At 38.4% G+C, this 22,177-nt stretch overlaps 1 protein-coding gene across 1 annotated transcript in view; it reads left to right on the plus strand.

Moving 5' to 3' along the window:
- The window catches only part of LOC306876361 (microtubule-associated protein 2-like), a 101,030-nt gene that overhangs the window by 33,517 nt on the left and 45,336 nt on the right, over positions 1-22,177 (plus strand). The window contains exons 2-3 of the mRNA XM_079427463.1: positions 500-572; positions 14,929-15,018. The gene's annotated coding sequence lies outside the window, so the exon portion shown is untranslated. The remainder of the gene's footprint in view (positions 1-499; positions 573-14,928; positions 15,019-22,177) is intronic.

The following is a 22,177-nucleotide window of genomic DNA, read 5'->3' on the forward strand; positions in this document are numbered from 1 at the left end:
AAAAGCCTTAATTTCCTTTGTGCAATGTCATTCTTTAGATTTTCACTCCATTTTAGCTTGAGACCATCTGCACTGGTTCTGGAACATTCTGCTCACTCACTGATTAATTAATTTTTTACTCCTGCTCTTGCTTACAGTCTATCAGGCTGTTAATTATATTACCATCTCAGTCACGCACACACACACACACACACACACACACACACACACACACACACACACACACACACTCCCTCTCTCTTTCTTTCACACACACACACACACACACACACACACACACACACACACAGCCCTACCCCTCGCTCATACCGCTCTCCCACTTGCTGGAAGGTGGCAGTATGAACAGTGCATACTAAACTCACACATGTGCGTCTCTGGCAATTGACGAGGAACGTATATTGTAGCTGTTGAGGTCATGTGACTGAAACGAGGGAACTCTGAGGACACCTTGAGCTCACCTGCCACATTTCTTTCCTCTTCTCTCTCTCTCTCTCTCCAGGTCCATCTGTGTTTCTCTCTCTTCCTCCGTGCTACACGCTGAAGAACAGGATCCTACACGCAGATCTCATCAGGTAGGCTTTTTATCCTTTTTTCTCGCTTTTCTTTCTGTCTCTCTCCTGTTCTCTGCCTGCCTACTCGCCGTGCTGCAGAGATGCTGCGTCATTGTGTGTAACGCTCTGGCACATAAGGTGTGTGAGAATCTGATACAGGCTGTACCGGCATTCTGATTTCTTCTAACAACCCTCTGTATCTTTACATTTCCTTCTTTTTCTTTGTAGCTATTATCAATTTCTTTCATTATTTTGTGAATTAACACTTCATTGATGATGTGTCTATTGTCTGTGCATTTTTCTGCAGTTTTTGAGCATCCCTGTACCTGTTAAGAATAGTTATGCGCTCACAGCTCTACATGTTGGAAATATTGAAGCACATGTGTGTCATGTAATTTTGTGCATGTTTGCTGGGCGGGATAACATGCTAGTTGGATTCAGGGTGACGTGACGTTGCCTGTCTAGACACCTGCCATTAGCATCACCAGACTGTCCAGGTACATAACGGTGATGGTGGCAGTGATTTAATGATGGTGTGGGTCACTAGGGGTGGGTGATATAAATCACAGCATGAGTAATTGTATATCATAGGAACAATATATATATACAGTCCTCTCCATAAGTATTGGAACAGTAAAGACAAAATTGCTTTGTTGGCTGTGGAGTCAAGACATTTACAAATATGATTAAAAGATGAATATGAGACAAAACTACAGAATGTCACATTTTATTATTAGCCGTTTCAAAACATACATGTTTTACCAAATAAAAAGAGCAGCACTTTTAGAGTTCAACCCACTCATTGATGTGAGCATAAGTATTGGGACAGTTGAACATAAGGCAGATATAAAAGATTAAAAGCTATTATTTAGTTGCAGATCCCTTGCGTACAATCACAGCAGTGAGTCTGTGACCCATAGACATCACCAGACTCTTGGTCTCATCCTTTGAAATACTTTTCCCAGCCTTTAATGCAGCCAATCCCAATTACTGTTTGTTTTGGGGAGTTTCTGCCTTTACTCTCCTCTTCAGCAGGTGAAATTCATGTGCAATCAGATTTAAATCTGGAGATTGACTTGGGCAATCTAAGACTTTCCATTTCTTTGCCCTTATAAATTCCTTGACTGCACTGGCAGGGTGTTTTGGGTCCTGATGCAATATGAAGCACTTCCCAATGAATCTGGTGGCATTTTCTTGAATATTGGTATGCAAGATGGTTTTGTGCCCTTCCAAATTCATTCTGCTACTGTCATCATACATTAAGTCATCAGTAAAGTTGAGAGGGCCTGTTCCAGAGGCAGCCATGCATGCCCATGCCATGACACCACCTCCACCATGCTTTACAGATGAGGCTGTATGCTTGGGATTATTGCAGTTCCCTTTTTTCTCCACATTTTTGCTTTCCCATCACTTAGATAAAGGTTCATCTTTGTCTCATCGGTCCATAAACACAGTTCCAAAACTCTTCTGGCTCACCTTTTTGCTTTTTTGCAAACTCTAATCTTGCCTTTCTATTTTTGGTGCTGGTCAGAGGTTTACATCTTGCTGTGTAGCATCTGTAATTCTGTGTCAAAGTCTCCTGAGGACAGTAGATTGTCAGAGCATCACCCCAGCTTTCTGGAAGTTGTTGGTGATTTTACAGACACGTCTTTTAGAATTAATTTTCACAGATTTTATGGTTTGTCTGTCATCAACTACTGTTGTTTTCTCAGCCGATCAGGTCGTTGTTGGTTGCTGGTGGTTTCCAAACTCTTGATTTCTCCATGCCCTTTGTTTTTCCTATAGCTCTAACTGACTTCCTGTTTTCTTTTAGCATCCGAATTGCTTGCTTTTCTCTCAAAGTCAGCTCCATCGTCTTCATCCTGGTTTGTGTGTGTCATCATCGAATGCAAGATTCAGAATACAGAAGTAATGGATATAACTGATACGACACATTCCCTGCTTTTAATATCTGAAGAATTAATGCAACAGGACACAGCTGATCACTTAGAAAGACCTGTGAGGCAACTGTTCCAATACTTATGCTCACATCAGATAGAGGGATGAAACTCTAAAAGTGCTGAACTTCTTAGTTAGTAAAACATCTATGTGTTGAATCACCCAATAATAAAATGTGACATTCTGTAGTTTTGTCTCATACTCATCTTTTAATCATATTTGTAAATGTCTTGACTCCACAGCCAACAGAGCAATTTTGTCTTTACTGTTCCAACACTTTTGGAGGGCACTGTATATATATATATATATATATATATATATACAGTGTTTGCCCACTGACAAATAAATGATCCGTCTATAATTTTAATGGTAGGTTTATTTGAACAGTGACTGAATAACAACTACAAAAAAAAAAAAACTCCAGAAAAATGCATTTCAAAAAAGTTATAAATTGATTTCCATTTTAATGAGTCAAATAAGTATTTCGCCCCTTCGCAAAACATGACTTAGTACTTGGTGGCAAAACCCTTTTAGGCAATGACAGAGATCAGATGTTTCTTGTAGTTGGCCACCAGGTTTGCACACATCTCAGAAGGGATTTTGTCCCACTCCTCTTTGCAGATCCTCTCCAAGTCAGGTAAACTGTACTTTGTCCATTAAGGTTTCGAGGCTGACGTTTGGCAACTCGAACCTTCAGATTTTCTGTGGGATTAAGGTCTCGCTAGGCCACTCCAGGACCTTAATGTGCTTCTTTTTGAGCCACTCCTTTGTTGCCTTGGCCATGTGTTTTGGGTCATTGTCATGCTGGAATACCCATCCATGACCCATTTTCAATGCCCTGGATGGCTTCAATGCCCTGGCCCTGACGGTACATGGCCCCGTCCATTGTCCCTTTGATGCAGTGCAGTTGTCCTGTCCCCTTAGCAGAAAAACACCACCAAAGCATAATGTTTCCAACTTTGACGGTGAGGATGGTGTTCTTGGGGTCATAGGCAGCATTCCTCCTCCTCCAAACACGGCGAGTTGATGCCAAAGAGCTCAATTTTGGTCTCATCTGACCACAACACTTTCATCCAGTTCTCCTTTGAATCACTGGCAAACTTCAGACGGTCTGTACTTGTGCTTTCTTGAGCAGGGGAGACCTTGCAGGCGCTGCAGGATTTCAGTCCTTCACGGTGTAGTGTGTTACCAATTGTTTTCTTGGTGACTATGATCCCAGCTGCCTTGAGATCATTGACAAGATCCTCCCATGTAGTTCTGGGCTGATTCCTCACTGTTCTCGTGATCATTGAAACTCCACGAGGTGAGATCTTGCATGGAGCCTCAGACCGAGAGAGATTAACTGTTATTTTGTGTTTCTTCCATTTGCGAATAATCGCACCAACTGTTGTCACCTTCTCACCAAGCTGCTTGGCGATGGTCTTGTAGCCCATTCCAGCCTTGTGTAGGTTTACAGTCTTGTCCCTGACATCCTTGGACAGCTCTTTGGTCTTGGCCATGGTGGAGAGTTTGGAATCTGATTGATTGATTGCTTCTGTGGACAGGTTGTCTTTTATACAGGTAACAAGCTGAGATTAGGTCCACTCACTTTAACCTGTTAGCCTGCACCAGAGCGACCTCGCACTGAACGCTCTTTGTTTGCATGTGTCATTGTTTTCTAATAGAATAAATGAAACGGGACAAAGTTAATCTTGTCAAACTCTATATCATTCTGAGGGTCTAAGCCTCAAGCATCGACGACAGATCGCTGTTTTTCGATGGAAAGCTTATAAGGAATGAGTGGCACAAATTTGCTACATTTGTGTAAGCAGTACACATCCAAACACGCAGAGTAAAAAAGCCGTACGTACCTTTATCATTGTAATAACGAGCCACAAACGCGTCCACTGCTGAAATCCCAGTTTAGTTAGAGAGGTAAGGGTCCACAGAAAAACATCCCAGCGAGCACTTTTAGTCCAGCGAAACAATAACGTTGTAATAAGGATGAATATTCCTTTGTTTACGTTTCATTTCTTCAGAGAGTTATTGTTCGCGTCCGTTATGGAATAAATTACGCTCAAAAACAGCGTCTTGGTGGTAAAAAAACAAAACGATTTTGTAGAATACGGTCTTACAAACATAATGAGACCGTCTACGGAAAAAAAAGTCTCAGAAAAGCGGAATATAGATTATTTGAATTTGGCGCTCCCTCCTGCCGGCAGTGACGCTTCTGTGACGCACGCTGTCATCTGAGCGGGGCATAACTTAGCGATCTGCTTTATCCATAAAAAACTGTTTTTTTTTTCTTCTACATTTTTTATATGTGTGTGTGTGTATTGTGTGGGGAATGTGGCCGTGTCTGCATGATTATAATCTGTATGGACGCACATCAGCGTGTTTATTAGCGACTCTATGACGGCTATCATTGTGATTCATTGATCAGCTATTATTGATTATATGGCCCATCTGTTTGATTATAATCTGAATGGAAGCACATCAGCGTGTGTTTACTGACTCTATGACCATGTCTGGCAATATCACTTCACGTCTGGCAGTGATATTTATCATTGTAATAACGAATAACGAAGAATACTTCAGTATACATACTATATACAAAGCATTTTTTTCTATTTTTTTTCCTTTTTTATTACTCAAATAATTATTTTTGTATTTTTTAGTGCTCAAATAAATCTGTCTATTATTTTATAATTGAAAAACTATGCAGGAACATGTATAATGACTAAAATAGCTTGTATAATTCTGCAATCCATTTGGTGGTTATTTTTCCTCAAACAGGGGGGTGGGGGGACTATAAATAGTTTCAGAAAAAATATTGCAGGAATCTCATTTTTCATGGTATCTTCTTCAAATTTGAAATATGAACTGATGAGACACATGGCTTTCGATCCATTACTTTTCTGGATTGCTCCAGGACTTATTTCATGTATTTGTATATGAAATAAAAAAACATTCAGTGTGGAAAAATATTTTTCAAGGCACGTCAGTGTCTATAACTTTTTATCTTTTTGAGCATTATCAACTCTGGATGATAGATAGTAAAGCCCAGAGTCTCTTCTTTCCAAAGATACCTAATTTGTTTGTGTAAGCACACTTTGTCACAAACTGTTACCATTTTAATTCAGGTAGGTTATTTTCACCTGCGAGGCCCTAAATGGGGTTGAAGGTTAAAGTGTTAATGGCTCGTTTCCACCGAGCAATGTGGGTCAGTAAGTACGGTACGGTACAATTCGGGATGGAACACCCTGATCCAGCTTCCGTTTCCACTGCCAACAATACCCTTACTTGATAGGTGTGGTGTATGCCGGAAAGTAGCGATCGACAGTAAAGTTTGTTTAATGTCAGTTTTAATGAACAATTATAGCCATTATAAGTATAAGAGGCTTATATAAGAGGAAATAAAGACAAAAGCAAACAATTCAGTGAAATGTATGCTACAATGTCAGCGCTGTACTATGGTAAAGTTCAAAATAAATATATAAAATTAAACATAAATTTTGTGCTCAGCCAAAATGATATGACCAGGAACAAATAATAGATTCATGAGACCACGAATGTCTGTTAAATATACCCAAAACGAATTGTATCTTATGTTTAATCACTACAGAGACATCAAAGCAGCGGAAAATGTTGGAAGGACTAGCCGTGCGTAAGGCTGCTCTATGCGGATACATAAGCACTGAGCACCCGGTGATCATGTGGAGCTCCTAAATCGGCATTATCTTTATAAATAAACCGCAGATTTGCATTTTAAACAACTACATTCCCACCTGAAAAACTCTTAAAACTACATTTCATGACACGATAACAGTAATATTTTGAAAATTATGCGGGTTTTTTGGGCAATGACCTTTCACAAGTCCACAAGAACAGACAAGAACGTATATTGAGAAACGGCTGTTGTCTGTGTGAATATATAAAATCATAAAATACACTGTTATATTTTTTTGTGTTTGCACACACTGATGTAAATAAGCCAAACATGGACAGCAGAGCGGAACGAGTGAGCTTTATCCCCTAAACCAATCAGCATTCTGCAGTGAGTTTAGCTCCACCCTTTTGGTACCCTTTCCTGTGCTAGGTACCCCAACGGAAGGGTACCAAAAAAGTGGTACGGTACAGTTCGCTATTTTGGTACCATTCACAACAACTGACAATGGAAACGGAAATAATTGCAGACCGTACCATACTGTACTGAACCATACCACTCAGTGGAAAGGAGCCATAAGAGAGTGCTCCTAATCTCAGCTCCTTACCTGTATAAAAGACACCTGGGAGCCAGAAATCTTGCTGATTGATAGGGGATCAAATACTTATTTGACTCATTAAAATGTAAATCAATGTATAACTTTTTGAAATGCGTTTTTCTGTTTTTTTTTTTGTTGTTATTCTGTCTCTCACTGTCCAAATAAACCTACCATTAAAATTATAGACTGATCATTTCTTTGTCAGTGGGCAAATGTACAAGCAGGGGATCAAATAATTTTTTCCCCACTGTATATATATATATATATATATATATATGTGTGTGTGTGTGTGTGTATAAATTACATTTTCTATATTATATATTATTATTCATTATATAATTTTATTTATTTATTTATTTAAATTATTATTTTCTATATTATATATCTCTAGGTGTGTACATTTAACTTTTTCTTTTAAATATGCGGGTGTATTTATTTATTTATTTTTGGGGATGATCATTATTTATAAAAGTTAGAATTTTCATGTAGTTCTTTTCGATACAGTAGCTTCATATGACCTGTACACTAATTATTCACTGATAATATTTCAGCCCAATAGCAAGTTTCAATTTTAGATATGTTATCTACGGCACACTTTGGATGCCAATAATAATTTAAATTCAGAGCTTTTCTTTTGCTGTATAGCAGAGGAGAAGATTATCAGTAAATAACAACTTGGCTTTATCTGAGAAATAGACTGACATTTAATATTGGTTTGGACTTGAAATATAGTGCAAAAGTTGTATGGACTACATTTATGGTGCTTTTCCAGCCGTTGCACATTAAATACTGTCATGCCACCAAACTGATTGGGTTGCAGTAAGCACTCTGTGGTTGTACTGGAGGATTGACTGATCTCAGAATCTCACTAGAGACCATTTTGTCACTGAAGTGTTGAGGAAGGGATGTTGATGAGATTTCTTGGTTTATATTGTTGTTGAACTCTTAGCCAACCCCTTTACCAATCTTTGTGGTTATGACAGAAAGCATGTGTCATATGCAACGTGACCTTTTCTCATCCATTTATCCATGTCCCTCAGCACCCTGCTGTGTCTGTGCTGAATAAGGTCACGATACAGGTGACTGTAGTCTTCATGCATCATGCCAGAAGGCCAGTGAAGCACAGGAGGAGCGTTTCGTCTGCTGTCTGTCTCCTCTCCTGCAGTGCTGTAATGGCAGAAAGCTGCCTGCCATCAGTGGCTGGATGCAGGAACCAACTGCCTTACTCAGTGACACTGACTGCTGCACTGAAGCACAGTCTAGTCTGAAATAAAAACAAATGCACATTTATCAATGCATTATATTTATAATATTAATAATTAATCATTTAATCAGTGATAAGTAACTGACAGCATTTGTATAAGAAAAAACATTGGTGCAAAGAGTTGTTAGACATAGAGACATTCTTAGTCTGTTGTAACACATCGTTCATGGTTTCTTTTGTTTTCTTGTTATTGTCATTTCTAAATACAGTAAAAATACACGTTTTGAGTTTGATTGTTTTTGTGGAGTAGTTTCACAGCTGCCACTGCAGCACAGACATTAGACCTCCAGTCATTCCCTGCTGGATATGAGTCCTGTGAAGAAAGAGGTGCATGTGTTTGTTTCTTAATGGATTTGTTTGTGCATCTTTGCTTTGCAATTTTTCCTTTTCTTAAAGGAACAGTTCACTCAAAAATTAAAATGAAATATTTACTCTAAATATTTATTCACCCTCATGTCATTCTAAACATGTATCAGGTTTTTATCTTCTATGGTACACAAAAGGTGAAATTTTGTTCTATGGAAGAATGCAAGTCATACAGGTTTGGAATGACATGAGGTTGAATAAATGATGACAGATTTTTCATTTTGGGGGGAACTTTTTATGTGAAGAAAGCATTAAGAACTTCTGTTCTCCATGATGCCAAACATTAACTGATGGGTGCACGTTTTTTTATGTTGCTGTGTCATGCCATGTGTCAGTTATGATATATCAAAACTCTTTTCAGTGAGGTATAGAAGCATGTGAAGAGACAGAATTGTTTACTTGGCAGGCACACAGATTCTTTCATTGGGAGGCACTGCAGCAGGGAAAGCAATGATGTAATGCCCAAAAGGGGGGATTGGTCACCCCCTTCTTCACTGTCTGGCAGGGGCAGGGGCATGGTTCTCAGCCTGCTGACTGAGAAAGACTGATGCTCCGTTAGCCTAAGTGGATACTACCGTCACAGATAGCGCTCATGTCAGGAACTCAGTGAACTCCATGTATGATGTCATACTAGGTATGATGTCGAACTCCATGTATGATGTCATGGTTAGTTATTCAGAGCATTCCATGAAATTATAGTGTGAACAGTTTCAGGTCATTCCCATATTTATATCCCATACTAGAATATAAAACCTCAGCTGCTTGACTTTGTGACTGCGAAGTTGTGCCTCTCATCTCACCGCTTTAAAGCATCACAGCTAAAAATGTTAAATGTAAAACTAAAATAAAAATAAAAAATCCCGATAAACTGTACTTTGTCCATTTAAACCATATTTTGTTGGAAATCTGCCTCTTAAGACAACAATCCCACATTCTCTTGATTTATGAACAACTCTACACGGAAATGTGATGTTTATTATCCCTCGCTTGTTAGCAAATAATTATTCTTTAATAGGAGAAAACTGTGTCCGGCTTTATTACCAAGCCTTCATCTGCCAGACAGAGACAGGCATTTTGACAATCTCATAATTTAGATATTAGGAAAGCCCATAGCTCAGATAATATTACAATATAATGAAAGATAAATCCAAAGTGCATCAAATGAGATTGTCATTTTTATTAGTATCTTTACAAAAGAGTGAAATAAGATGACTGACGTTGAGGAAAATAATAAGGCTGTTTAAAATGGGTTTAGTGGTATCTTTATTATGATTGCAATTTTCTGATGCAGTGTGGTCTTTTAAAGTATGTCTAAGAATACATTGTAATCTTCATATTGAAAAACTAGTCCTAAGTGGATCCTTATTTTTTGTTCTTTTTAATGGGTGTCCTCACTTGGTTTGGCTCAAAACAGAAGAAAGAAAAAAGGGTTTTAATGCTGTAAGCCTGCAGGATGGCACGCACAAATGTCCCTACTACCTGACAGATGTCACTAAAAATAAATGTCCTGAAGAACTACACCAGTCTGTGACTGCCCCAGGCTCTGTAAACAGCAAATCAGCTGCACTCAGCCAATCAGAAACTCTTTTAATCATTTTGCACATTTAGGTTTGCAGATAGCGGTCACTGGACAGAGTTCTTTAAAGTCAACATCAACTTAAAAATTGACCTTACTTATTTTATTCAAGGAATAGTTAGGAAGGAATAAAAATGTAAATGAGTTTGTTTCCACATCAGAACAAATTTGGAGAAATTTAGCGTTGCTCATCACTTGCTCACCAATGGATACTCTGCTGTGAATGGGTGCCGTCAGAATGAGAGTCCAAACAGCAGATAAAAACATCACAATAAATGGACTAAATGGACTAAAGTCAATTAATTAATGTTTGGTGAAGTAAAAAAGTGCAAGTTTGTAATCATTGTAACAACAGATTTTCACTTCCACCCAAAATAACACGCCATAATCCATGACAACACTTTCTCCAATGGAAAAAGTAAAAAAATCCACCTCTTTTAGCTTGTAAACAGATTTTGATATGTGCATGTTTCTCTTCTGATTCAGATGAGATGACTTTTTGATTGGAGAAAGCAATATTATGTATAGAGGACTCGTATTATAGCTGGAAGTAACAGTTTTATGTTAAAAACATCTTAATGATGGATTTGTTTCTTAATCGCAATTTTTCGCTTCACAGGACGTTAACTTATGGACTGGAGACATGCGAGGCACTTGTTGATTACTGAGATGATTTATCAGCTGTTTTTAAACTGGATTTTATATTGACTTTCAAAATGCAGCAGGTGTGTGCTGGAAGTGTTTTCTCCTAGCTGGCTGAACTGAATTATAAATGAGAGTGAATAATGGAGGGAGACCCACTCTATCAGGTTTGATTTTTGTTTCTAGACAACTTCTCTGAAGATGTTCCTCTCAGTCAGGAAGACGACAGGCAGATGAGCACTAGATCAGGAAGTTATTATCTCAAAGTTGTTAGGTGAACTCTTCAGAGACTACACTCTGCTATAATGCCATTTTTGACTAAACTATTGTGGTTTCATGGAATAAAGTTTAAGAGCAGTAAGAAACGCATGTTCTGGAGTGCATAAAGAACGTCTGTTGGACGTGTCGTGCTCATGGGGTGAGATAGCAGTTCAGCAGAAGCATATTTACGCCATCTGCCAGTCTTCCTGCTTTAAACATGCAGATCTGCTCTGAACATTCAGCCATAAAGCAGCTCTGCTGTCATGTGTCTATTTTTCACTCTGGCTTCTGCCTTTTTCAGGTTTTTGAATAATGTGCTTAATTTGGAGTTTCTCCAAGTTAATGCAGTTCTTTTTTTCTCTCTTTCTTTCTCTTTTTGGGTTGTGTAGTCACTGAGTTTATTTGAGGGAGGCACAGGGCTAATTTAGACACTGCTTGCTCTGAAAATCACATAATGACATCCTGAAAAGAAAGCGCGATGGCCACACCAGAGCCTGCGGTTAACGCAGATCTTTTCCAGACAACACTGGGCTCACCCTCCTCCGCTCGCTGTCCTTCTCTGCCTTCACTGCTTAGTATGCAGGGTCCAAAATTAACACTCACCTAGTGCCAATACCAGTAAGTATTGGATTTGGTGAGTAAATTAAAGTGACCAGTAATATTACGAAGGATCTGCAATGTAATACATGCACTACAAATAATAGTAATAATAATATTTTTTCTAAAATAATATAAATTAAATATTTTGTTACAAGATTGTGGAGTGTTTTTGTTGTGTTTTTGCTCCCCATGTGTTCCCTGTGACCCATTTTCTCCCTGTGTCTCGTCTTCTTCCCCAATTATCCTGTATATAAGCCTGTCCATTTAGTTAGTGTTTGATGGTCCTAATCGTCATTCTTGATGTTCTATGTCTCCTACGCTACCTGTGTTCCACGTTGGATTATTAAAGGCTCTCGTTTTTTGTGAATTGCTCGTCTCCTCGTTCCGTGATTTCCTGACTTCGTGTGAAGTGTGACATATACAGTGGTGGCCAAAATTCTTAGAACATTAGTATTTTCACCAGCTAAAAAAATGGTTTAAGTCAGTTATTATAATCTTTTGATGTAGTGTGTCAGTAGGAAATATCAAATAACGTTCATTTTGCCGTTAATTGTAATAATCCAGGGAGATTTGTGTTTGCACAAGGAGTCTGACAACAGCCAGTGCTCCACACATAGATCTGATCTCATCATTGTCCAGTCTCTCTGGATTGACATGAAGAGACAGAACAAACGGAAACAGAACAAATCCAGAAGAACTGTGGCAATGTCTTCAAGATGCTTCAAGAAACCTACCTGCAAAGCTACAGAACTGTTAAAAGTTTTAGGCACTTGTGTAAAAATGCTGTAAAATGAGGATACTGTCAAAAATAATGTCATAAATAGATTTTCTTTATCAATTAACTTCTATTACCTAAATTAAATAGTGTAGATTGTTAAATAATTAAACATGTAGCTTTGCAGGTAGGTTTCTTGAAGTATCTTAGAGATGTTGCTACAGTTCTTCTGGATTTAGTCTGTCTCAGTTTGTTCTGTTTCTTCATGTCATTAAAAATCTTTAATTAAAAAAATATTAATTAAAAAATTTAATTAAATAAAAAAATAAATATAATAATACAAAATACATTACATTCACTAAAAATAATTGTATAAAATAATTCTTCTGAAGTATGCACACACTCATATATACATGCACACATGCATACATTATACATTTTTGTCATTTATTTAATATTACCTATTTAATACACACACACACACATTATATTTAATGTTTTTAATGTAAAAAATATATATAAAAAAATAAAATAAAACCTTCCTCAGTTTAGTCGCCATTACAGTGTGGAACAAAGTACTTTTTTTGTTATGTGCTCATGTTTTCAGTGTGTATGCATGACAGTTGTTTGCTTGTGTGTGTGTTAGGGATATTAAATCCCATCTGCTGCAGCAGTATGTCAGTTTTCTGGTTCTGGGACTCGTGTGGGGCTCTCTGTGCCTGCGAGGGTGGAATTACTCTGTTTCATTTGAGTTCTCAGTGTGAACATGCCACGAACGGCACTCATGTTCATGCAATGTGAGTCACTGTGTGGAACGTCTGCATATTATCTGGTGGCAGAGAGGAAAACATGGCATTTTCCACCTCATATCCCCTGAAGCGCAAGCATAAAGTCAGAACTCTGTTTCTCTGACCCACCAGAACAGGATAAATACTGTAGATAGATGGAAAGATAGGGGTACATTTAGGCCTGCTATTTGTATTATTTTGCTAAGTTATTGAACATTTTTACATGCATTTCCCAGCATTAATATTATTTTAACGCTACACTAAGTTAATTACATTGTTAAATGCAATCTTTAGCAAATCTCAAAATAAATATTCTTCTCAAAATAAATATATTTTTTCATATCGTATATTATAATGTGGTGGTCTAAATTCACTTGATGCATTTGCTTTGGTTAATTTTTGGTGTTTTTAGCATACAATTTTAAAAGAATAGTTCACCCAAAAATGAAAATTTGCTGAGACTGTACTCATCATATCCTCTGCAGTGAATGGGTGCCGTCAGAATGAGAGTCCAAACTGCTGATAAAAACATTGTGAAGTCTTGTGTGAAAATATGTGTGTTTTTAAGAAATAAATCCATTATTACAGTGTTTCAACTTACAACTGTCACTTCTGGCCAAAAAAGTCCATGCATAATTCCTAAAAACGTATCCTACATCCATCCATGTGTAACAGACGCAGGCAAGTGTGCTGGTGCGTGTAAACCTCACTCCCAAACTGCAGTGCTGTTTTATAGGGTGAATAGACACCATTACATTGGTTAGTATATCCATCTTTTCTCTTCAAGATTCTCTAGGCTAGTTATTACTGTAGACACTCTTTATAACTCTATCACTCATGCAAACAGCCTCAAAAGCCAACGGGAATATGGAGTTGTACAGGTTTATCTGGAACCAAAGCTGCAGTCATTATGCTCCATAATAACGACACGTTGAAGCAGCTGTGAATGGAGTTAAGCAGAGATGACTGTTGTGTCAGGGCCGCTGTCATACGCTGATAACTGGAGCTCTTTATTTAGTTCAGGCCTGTGGAGATGTTCTCTTGTGCCTCCATCAGAGACTTGTGTATGCCTTACAGAACGATGCACTGAAAATCAGGCTTTCTTTATGGCCATGGAGTGTGTGAAGGAGATAAATGCTGTTTCAAAACCTATTGAACTGTTTATGTTCTATAAAGGCAACTTTCTATTAAGGCAGCATATTAAATCCAAAGTTCTCTCATGAAACTCTAGATGGCGCAGTCCAATATGTCTAACTCAATCTGACATCATTATCACATAGCCAAGCTGATTGGTTCTTTTTGTATCAGCAGCCAATGAGCTTGCTGCTCAACATTAAAATACTTGGTTAGTGCTTGCTGTAGTAGCTAAACCTTACCATGATAGAAATATAAATGTGACTGAATATTATGTAAAATAACATATATTGGGTTAAATGACAAATTTTTATTTGGATTAACTATTAGTTTGAGTTTTATAAAACAGTACAATTGTTTTCAACACTGATAATAAGAAAGGTTTCTTAAGCAGAAAATTAGCATGGAAGGATCATGTGACAATGAAAATTCAAGCATGATAAGAATTCATTTCAATAGCATGCCTATGGACACACTGGCTGTGTGGGCAAAGCAAGAGAATTATGATTTTAATAGCATGCCTATGGACACACTGACTGTGTAGGCAAAGCGAGAGAATTATGTTTTTTGCATTCTATAGGTGTGCCATTCAACACTAATGTGTGTGCTGTAATGAAGGCCTGTCTCTGTGGGTTGTCCAGGTGTGTGTGTCATACGCAGTTGTATGCTGATTGCCTAGGTTGTGATCTCATTAAAGAGCTAATGAGCTTATTCTGTGTTAGTAACACATACTCCCATGTGTTCTTCCTCGCACATTTATACAGATAGTTTCTTCATCAGTAACAGCTTTAATCATTATGTATATATTTTGAAGCTAACAGGAGTGTTTTTTTTATCTGATCTGTGCAGGTGCTTGCCCCACTGAGAGACTCTTCAGGGCCCTGAAGCCGCCTACTAAATACGCCACCAATCATCACTGGAGTACCACTACGTAGACAGGTACCAGCCAATCCTTGCAGCACATCTCTAGCATGACTAATCACAACAGACCTTATTATGGCTCCTCTTACATTAACATGTGGCATAACATATCATATGAAGCACCACTGCTCTTTGATTCATCCCAGTTTGCCTCAGTTTTAGGCAGTAAGACCAAATTCCCTTTAAGGCAGTCCTCTTGATGGACACCTTGGTAGGGAATTGTAGGCAATATTATCCCAAAAGGCATGCATGTTGCACACAAATAGCACATCATCCAGGCACCTTTTGCATTGTAGTGATTTCAGAAGCACTATAATTCTGTTCTTGCGTAATGTTTAGGATGCAATGGACACTCTCAGCCCTTGCACCTCCACCTCCGCATTTTGTTGAAGTGATTCCGCAGAGGCGATAGCAGTCGATAATGTGGAGAAATCTTCACCAGTGTGGCCACAAAGGGGGCGCTCACGAGGACCCTTCTGAATCGTAAAATGACAAATGCGCAGAAATGTTTAAGTGAAAGTCACAAGGCAGCATTTCTAATTTAGTTTTTTCTTTTTTATAAGTTTAAATATTTAGATTTTATTCAAGTTTTTTGTTTTCATTGAATAAGAGTGATATTTAATAGTTTTGTTTATTAATAATAACAGCATAGCCACAAGATATAAACAGCATGAATATAAACATATTAACCTTTTTCTTGTAAAGCTATATCCAATTTGACCATTGCCAACCTCAAAAACCCTAAAAACACTGTAAAAAATGATAAAGCTTCAAATTTGTGATTTTAAAACCTCTGAATACTGACATTTAATTTCCTCACTGGGCACGATTCGATTTTTATTTTTTTAAGGTAATCACCATCACTCCACAAGTGCTGTCGACTGTACTGAACATGGAATATTCTTTCAAGCGGCCAGCTGCAATGTGGAGCAGACTATGATTATCAAAATCTGGCATTACGAAATTGCCTCAGATCTACATCCAAAAACCTTGTAACCCTGAAATGTAATACAGTTTCTGTTGGAGTTACAGTAGCAGATTGAGATGGAGAGAATGTTTTAAGTCTCCAGTACACAGGAGCTGTGAGTGGGTTGAGCGGGAGGCAGAGAGCCCTTCAAGCTGCTGATGAGTGTGACGCACACCCGCATAATACCAAAACAAAAGCCAGTTAATAAGCAGTGCTTTGCTTTTCTCTCTGCTTCTGTTTTCAAGCGAAGCTGCAGCAGAAGGGCTTTTCATTAGCCTTCCTCTCCCTGCTTTTGAATGCACATCGGGCCCTCTGAGAGACGGAAAAAGGCGAAGGTGCTTCCGATCGGTCTAATGAATGTTTACATGTTCATGTTGATGGGTAGGACGTGGCTTGGCAGGTCGATGGTCACACGTGCGGACGCCCACACAGAGATGTGTGAAAGAGATGAGATTCCTGTCGGGTTTTTTTTCTCCCTCAGTTGACTAAAACACGTGCAGCTGTTGATTTTATAGATGTTTGCACATATGTGTCTGAATATTTACATGTTGATATACGTGCATGCTTGTTTACAGAATGCATGCGACTAATCTTCGGCAATTAAAAAAAAGATTAGCAAAAGGCTAATCTTGTAATATTTTGGATTAAGCCATCAGTTTTCATTTTATGAGTCAGCCATGAGTCACACTTTAGAGGATATTCCAGCGATTGTATCATGCTGTGTGAATGAAGATTTGAAACTAATTTGGCATCTATACACAACATAATTTAATAACTCTTTCTTCCTTTCGCCGTTTTCGCTACTGTATAACTCTCGCTGCTGCACTAGCATCCATATCAAGACTGTAGGCAGTGCAGAGCAGTTTTTAACAGGTTTCACAGCAGATGTGCAATCTAGCCTGCAGGCTGTAATTGCATGTGTAAAATGCTATAGCAGTATCATTCGTATCACAGATTCGAATAATCCCACTGTGAATATTTAAACTACTCGAGCTCCCGCAGCAAACAATAATAATTTTACTTTTTAAAACTAGAGGAAAGCCAGAGGGAGAACAAAATAATAAGACACAGAGAGACACTTGTCACTCTTCTGTGATAATTCAAGTTAACTAGATGAGTGATGTTACTGTTCCTAGTCAAAAAATCCCGAAGGAATGTGCAGGATTCTAATGGAATTATTTTAAAGCATTCAAAGAATCATAAAGGATCCTGCTAAAAACCTAAAATTCTACAAATACATTGGAAATGGGACTGTAAGATTAAAAATTTTAGTTGTTTGGTTATCCCATTAGGATCCTCAAGGTAGACATGTAATGACATTCAAAACCCATTTTCACTTCTGTAATCTGACGTATTTCCAAGTGGGACTAAGGATTACATATGAATATGCAGGACGGGTCTTAATTTTATCTATTAGGAGTTTATTGGATTGTGAAAAGTGGGATTTCCTTATCAAAATTTAGCCAGACCAGAATGTAGTTTACAGTGGATTTCAAACTTTTGAAATGTTTTGAGAGAAAAAGTTTACTTGAGATCATCTAGATACAGTATATCTCAGTTGGACCTTTTTTTGTATCTCTTTTTTAATTTGACTATTTGCTATTGTTGATGCAACTTGCACTATTTACATTAACCAGCATTAAATTAGGGGAAGTCGTTGCCTAATGGTTGGAGATTCGGACTCGTAATCCAAAGGTTGCGGGTTCGAGTCTCGGGCCGGCAGGGATTGTAGGTGGGGGGAGTGAATGTCCAGCGCTCTCTCCACCCTCAATACCACGACTGAGGTGCCCTTGAGCAAGGCACTGAACCCCCAACTGCTCCCCGTGCGCCGCAGCATAAATGGCTGCCCACTGCTCCGGGTGTGTGTTCACGGTGTGTGTGTGTGTTCACTGCTGTGTGTGTGCACGTTGGATGGGTTAAATGCAGAGCACGAATTCCGAGTATGGGTCACTATACTTGGCAGTATGTCACTTCACTTCACTTCACTTCATTAGTGCATATATAATGGCAAGATTTAAGAATACGTGCATTACTTACAACAGTACTGCAGGTGACAGAGCCGGCAGAGAACGCAACCTTTTAATTTTATTAATTTTAGAAAAGCACATTGTTTCGTTGTTATTATGACTGTACAGAAATAAAAGTAGACCGTTTGCAGTTTCAAATGATAACTTAATCTTATTTGTACGATCAAAACTGACAGACATTTTTAGTTCTTTTCGCGGTCATAAAGCACCAGCGCGGGCTTCGACCCCAGGGCGTTAAAATAATGCCAAAAATGCTGATAGGCTATTGGTTAATACTTTTTCCCACCTGCATGATCTACTCTAGATGACATCAGCCGAAACAAACAAACAGAAAAGTTTCAGAGATGGAGTTTTTGTTCAAGACAGATATATTTTTTCTTTAGAATAACATGCTAAATGAATTGCAGGATGAATCAGACCAAAAACTGATGATTTACTATAGATAGTCTTTGAGAAAAGATACAGATCATATGCCTGAATCTTTCAAAATCCTGGTCCTTAAAGACACTGGCACTGCCTTCTCCACACAGTGTAGAAACACAAGAAATGTTTGACAAGATATTGTACATTGAATTTCTCACAGATACTGTGAGTCTTGAGTAAATAATTCAAGAGGAGACGGTACTTCAGCTGTGTTTCAATGGAACATAATGTATCACTCTTTATGCTGCCCGCTTCTCTTAGGCTGACAGACAGCCTCTTTATATAAATAAAACCCACAGGTTTATGTTTACCCCTTCCTGTGGCAAATAAAAAGACCCATAAAAACCTGTATCAGTGTCCTCGTTTTGCAACAGTGGACAGTTCTTAGTCCACATCTAACATAGTCCAGTTGCTGTTCTGTCTTCCTTTTGGAGTGTGTATGTGTGAGCTGAGAGCTCTGCAATGCAGCTAGTTGGAGTGAGCCAGGTATCCGTACGGAGAGGAAGAGTGGGGGAAGGAATGAAGGATAGTACCTATTTAACCTGCATTTAGCAGCAACTGCCAGCATACTCTTGATGTAGATCACTTTCTGTGTGGAGAACTTCTTCAGTGCTTGTCTTGGCAAGCTGAGTGTTTCTAACTACTTGATTTGGAATTTGGCACAAACCCATGCATTAATAGCGGTGCATGCGATCTGGCTGACAGTTTGACTTTTTGCATTGGTGATGTGCAAAAAATCTGACTTTTAAGGTCTGACAGTACTGCACTGACATCACCCTGCAAAGGTATACCTTTGTACCTTATCTACTTCTAAAGGTTGCATATTAAAGGGTTACTCCACCCCAAAATAAAAATTTTGTCCCCCAAATGAAAATCACGTACCCCCATGTCGTTCCAAACCCGAAAAAGCTTTGTTCATCTTCAGAACACAAATTAAGATATTTTTGATGCATTCTGACAGCTCTCTGACCCTCCCATAGACAGCAATATGATTAACACGATCAACGTCTAGAAACGTAGCAAGGAGATCGGTAAAATAATCCATGTGACATCAGGGGTTCAATTGTAATATTACGAAGCTATGAGAATACTCTTTGTATGCAAAGAAAACAAAAATAACAACTTTATTCAACAATTTGTCTCCTCCGCGTCACCCTAACGCAATTTTGGAGAGTATCAACTGAAAGCAAACCGCGTATACTGTTCTGTGTCAGCTGCGTCACGCGGATATGCTGTATATGTCGTTTACGCTTTGATTTTAATGAAAACAATGTATCCGCATGCCGCAGCTGACACAGAACAGCATACACTGTTAGCATACACTTCCTTTTAGGGGGTACATATTAGTACCATTTAAGGGTACTGTCCTGTCCCAGTGACAAATATTGTACCCCTGAAGGTAATTTTTTTTCAAGTTTGTTGTTCTCACTTTGTTCATTTTAATCACTTTTAAACATTTTGTCAGCTGCAAAATGTCCTCTTAAAGGCTCCAAAAGGGGAGCTTTGCAGAGAACAATTTTGAGTTTTCCAACAAACCTTTCAATTAACAGTTCTTAAAAAGAACTTTTCTCTTAATTCTGGAATGTACTATACAAAATATTATATTACAAAATATTCAAAAATATTCAAAAATATGTTAAAACACTAGACATCATACACGGTTTTGTAAATGGTTGCAGAGAAAACTGGGCGTCACACACTAAATGAATGTGGATCACACATAAACAGACTTTTCAAATCATGCTGAAAACAACTTCCGTGTGACTCATTGGTAGGAGACACATGACAAATGAAAACAATATGTGTTCTAAAATCAGCTCAAAGTATCAAACATGACTGATATCCTCTGATTTATTAGAATCAAAGTCTGAAGCTAAAAATATCTGAGTCTGTACCCATCATACACTTTGTGTTTTTCTGTGAATTGTGAACTGTCCAAAATCTATAGAATGGCTAGTGTCAAATCTTTGGATAAGTAATGAAGTATATTCCAGTTTTTAGTCTGAAGAACATTCTCATAATCTGAAGAATTATTTGTATTATTATAGAAGAACGTTTTATGCAATGGAAAGGTTCCATGGATGTTAAAATTCTTCATGGAACCACCAACACCAGTGAAGAACCTTTATTTTTAAGAATGTAGGAATTAGAGAATGCACCCTATGTGCATTTCCATATTGATTTCATGCATTTCCATATGAATTCTACTGCATATTTTTGCTTGCATATTTGTCTTGTGCTTGAATAGCTTTGAAATGGTGTACAAAAGGGTTTAAACAAGGGTTTAAGTGAGGATTTCTACAGTCGTGTGGGTTCGGATTCAATATTCATCCAGAAGCAATTGCTTTTTTCGTTTATCCAAATAGTGTTTACTGTCAGTACTTGTCACATTCCAAGGATTAATCCCACCCGCCGTGGTGCGCCTATTCAAATTTGGGATCTATGACGAGTTATTTTGAACTTTCGGAATAGAAAAGTTAAAGTCTTTGAATGCCAATGCAAATGTTCATCTTCTTCTGGGGCAATTTAATGCCATCCCCAGTAGGGAGTTCTGACAGCATGAACAAAATCCCTACCAAAACAGTTTGGGGCTTTGACTTCACAGCTTCACAGACACCCCTAAAGGTTGCAGGGTTTGGATAAGGGTGCACATATCACACTGTCTGCTCAGGGACGTTCGAGTGCCAAGGGCGTAGATGTCTGCCAACTGTCTCTGGTTCACCCAGGGAGAGTTTGAGATTTTTTTCCCTGCTTCCCTTTTTGGGAAAAAATAAGGTCAGAGCTGTCACTTCCATCTGGGTTGAAAGAATTGGCTCATCCAACTGCCATCCTCTCTCAGCCAATTAGAGCATGCTCCTAAGCGCCACACTTCGTCCACCAATCACAACTGGGTCTGCGTGGGGGGCATGGGGTTCAATTTTGGCATGGCACCAGCTACAGGCGGATTATAAGATACAAGTTGGGTTTCTCTTTTTTTACTGTGACAACTGCGTCAGTGGGTGATATGAATCATCTAGGTTCAATTTTTTTTTAACTGTTTAATTTGTCATTTGCTCAGTTTTTTAAGTTTGCTCAAGAGTCAAATTTGACCTCGTAGGTACTTGGTACAGTAGTCGATTTAATTTGTACGCAGTTGCCAAAAAGCATTCATAGACTGGCGCAACAGTCAAAAAGTTAGTCGAAAAAGTTAATAGAGTTCATATTGAAAAGCGAAAAGTGGATGAAGTACATGCTTTTGATATCCTCATGTTTTTGTTCTATTTTTAGAAGTAACAATTAGTTTGGGGGTTGTCTGAGGAGAGTGTAACAGCTTGTCCTGTTCTTGACTTAATCTCTGTGCTGGGGTCCAGCAGACAGGTCGGCATCCTGTGGTGCTTATTTCCCAGAATGCACCACAAAGCTCACACTGGGGGATGCGTGATGGTCAACTCAGTTTCTGCAGAAGTTCACTTCCACGCATTAGCCGGTTGGTCGAGAACGGAGAAAGTGATGTGGCTGTCTTTTCATAGCCACCCACTTCATCAGCAATCCATCCATCTCTCTTTGCTTGTACAGGAAGTGGCCCTGCAGTGCTGCGACAGCTGAGAGTAAATTCAAACACACAGAGAGTCATAAACAGATGCTTGTGATGTTGCTTTCTATTTTTTGTGGATTTATAATGGATTTGAGGAGAATAAACAAATGACATATGGCTTTAGTTTGATCTGAATTGTGGAATCAGATGCAGCTCAATTGTTTGTGTTATGTTAATTTTTGTTAG

The sequence above is a fragment of the Barbus barbus genome (assembly GCF_936440315.1).
Source record: "Barbus barbus genome assembly, chromosome: 10".
Lineage (NCBI taxonomy): Eukaryota > Metazoa > Chordata > Actinopteri > Cypriniformes > Cyprinidae > Barbus > Barbus barbus.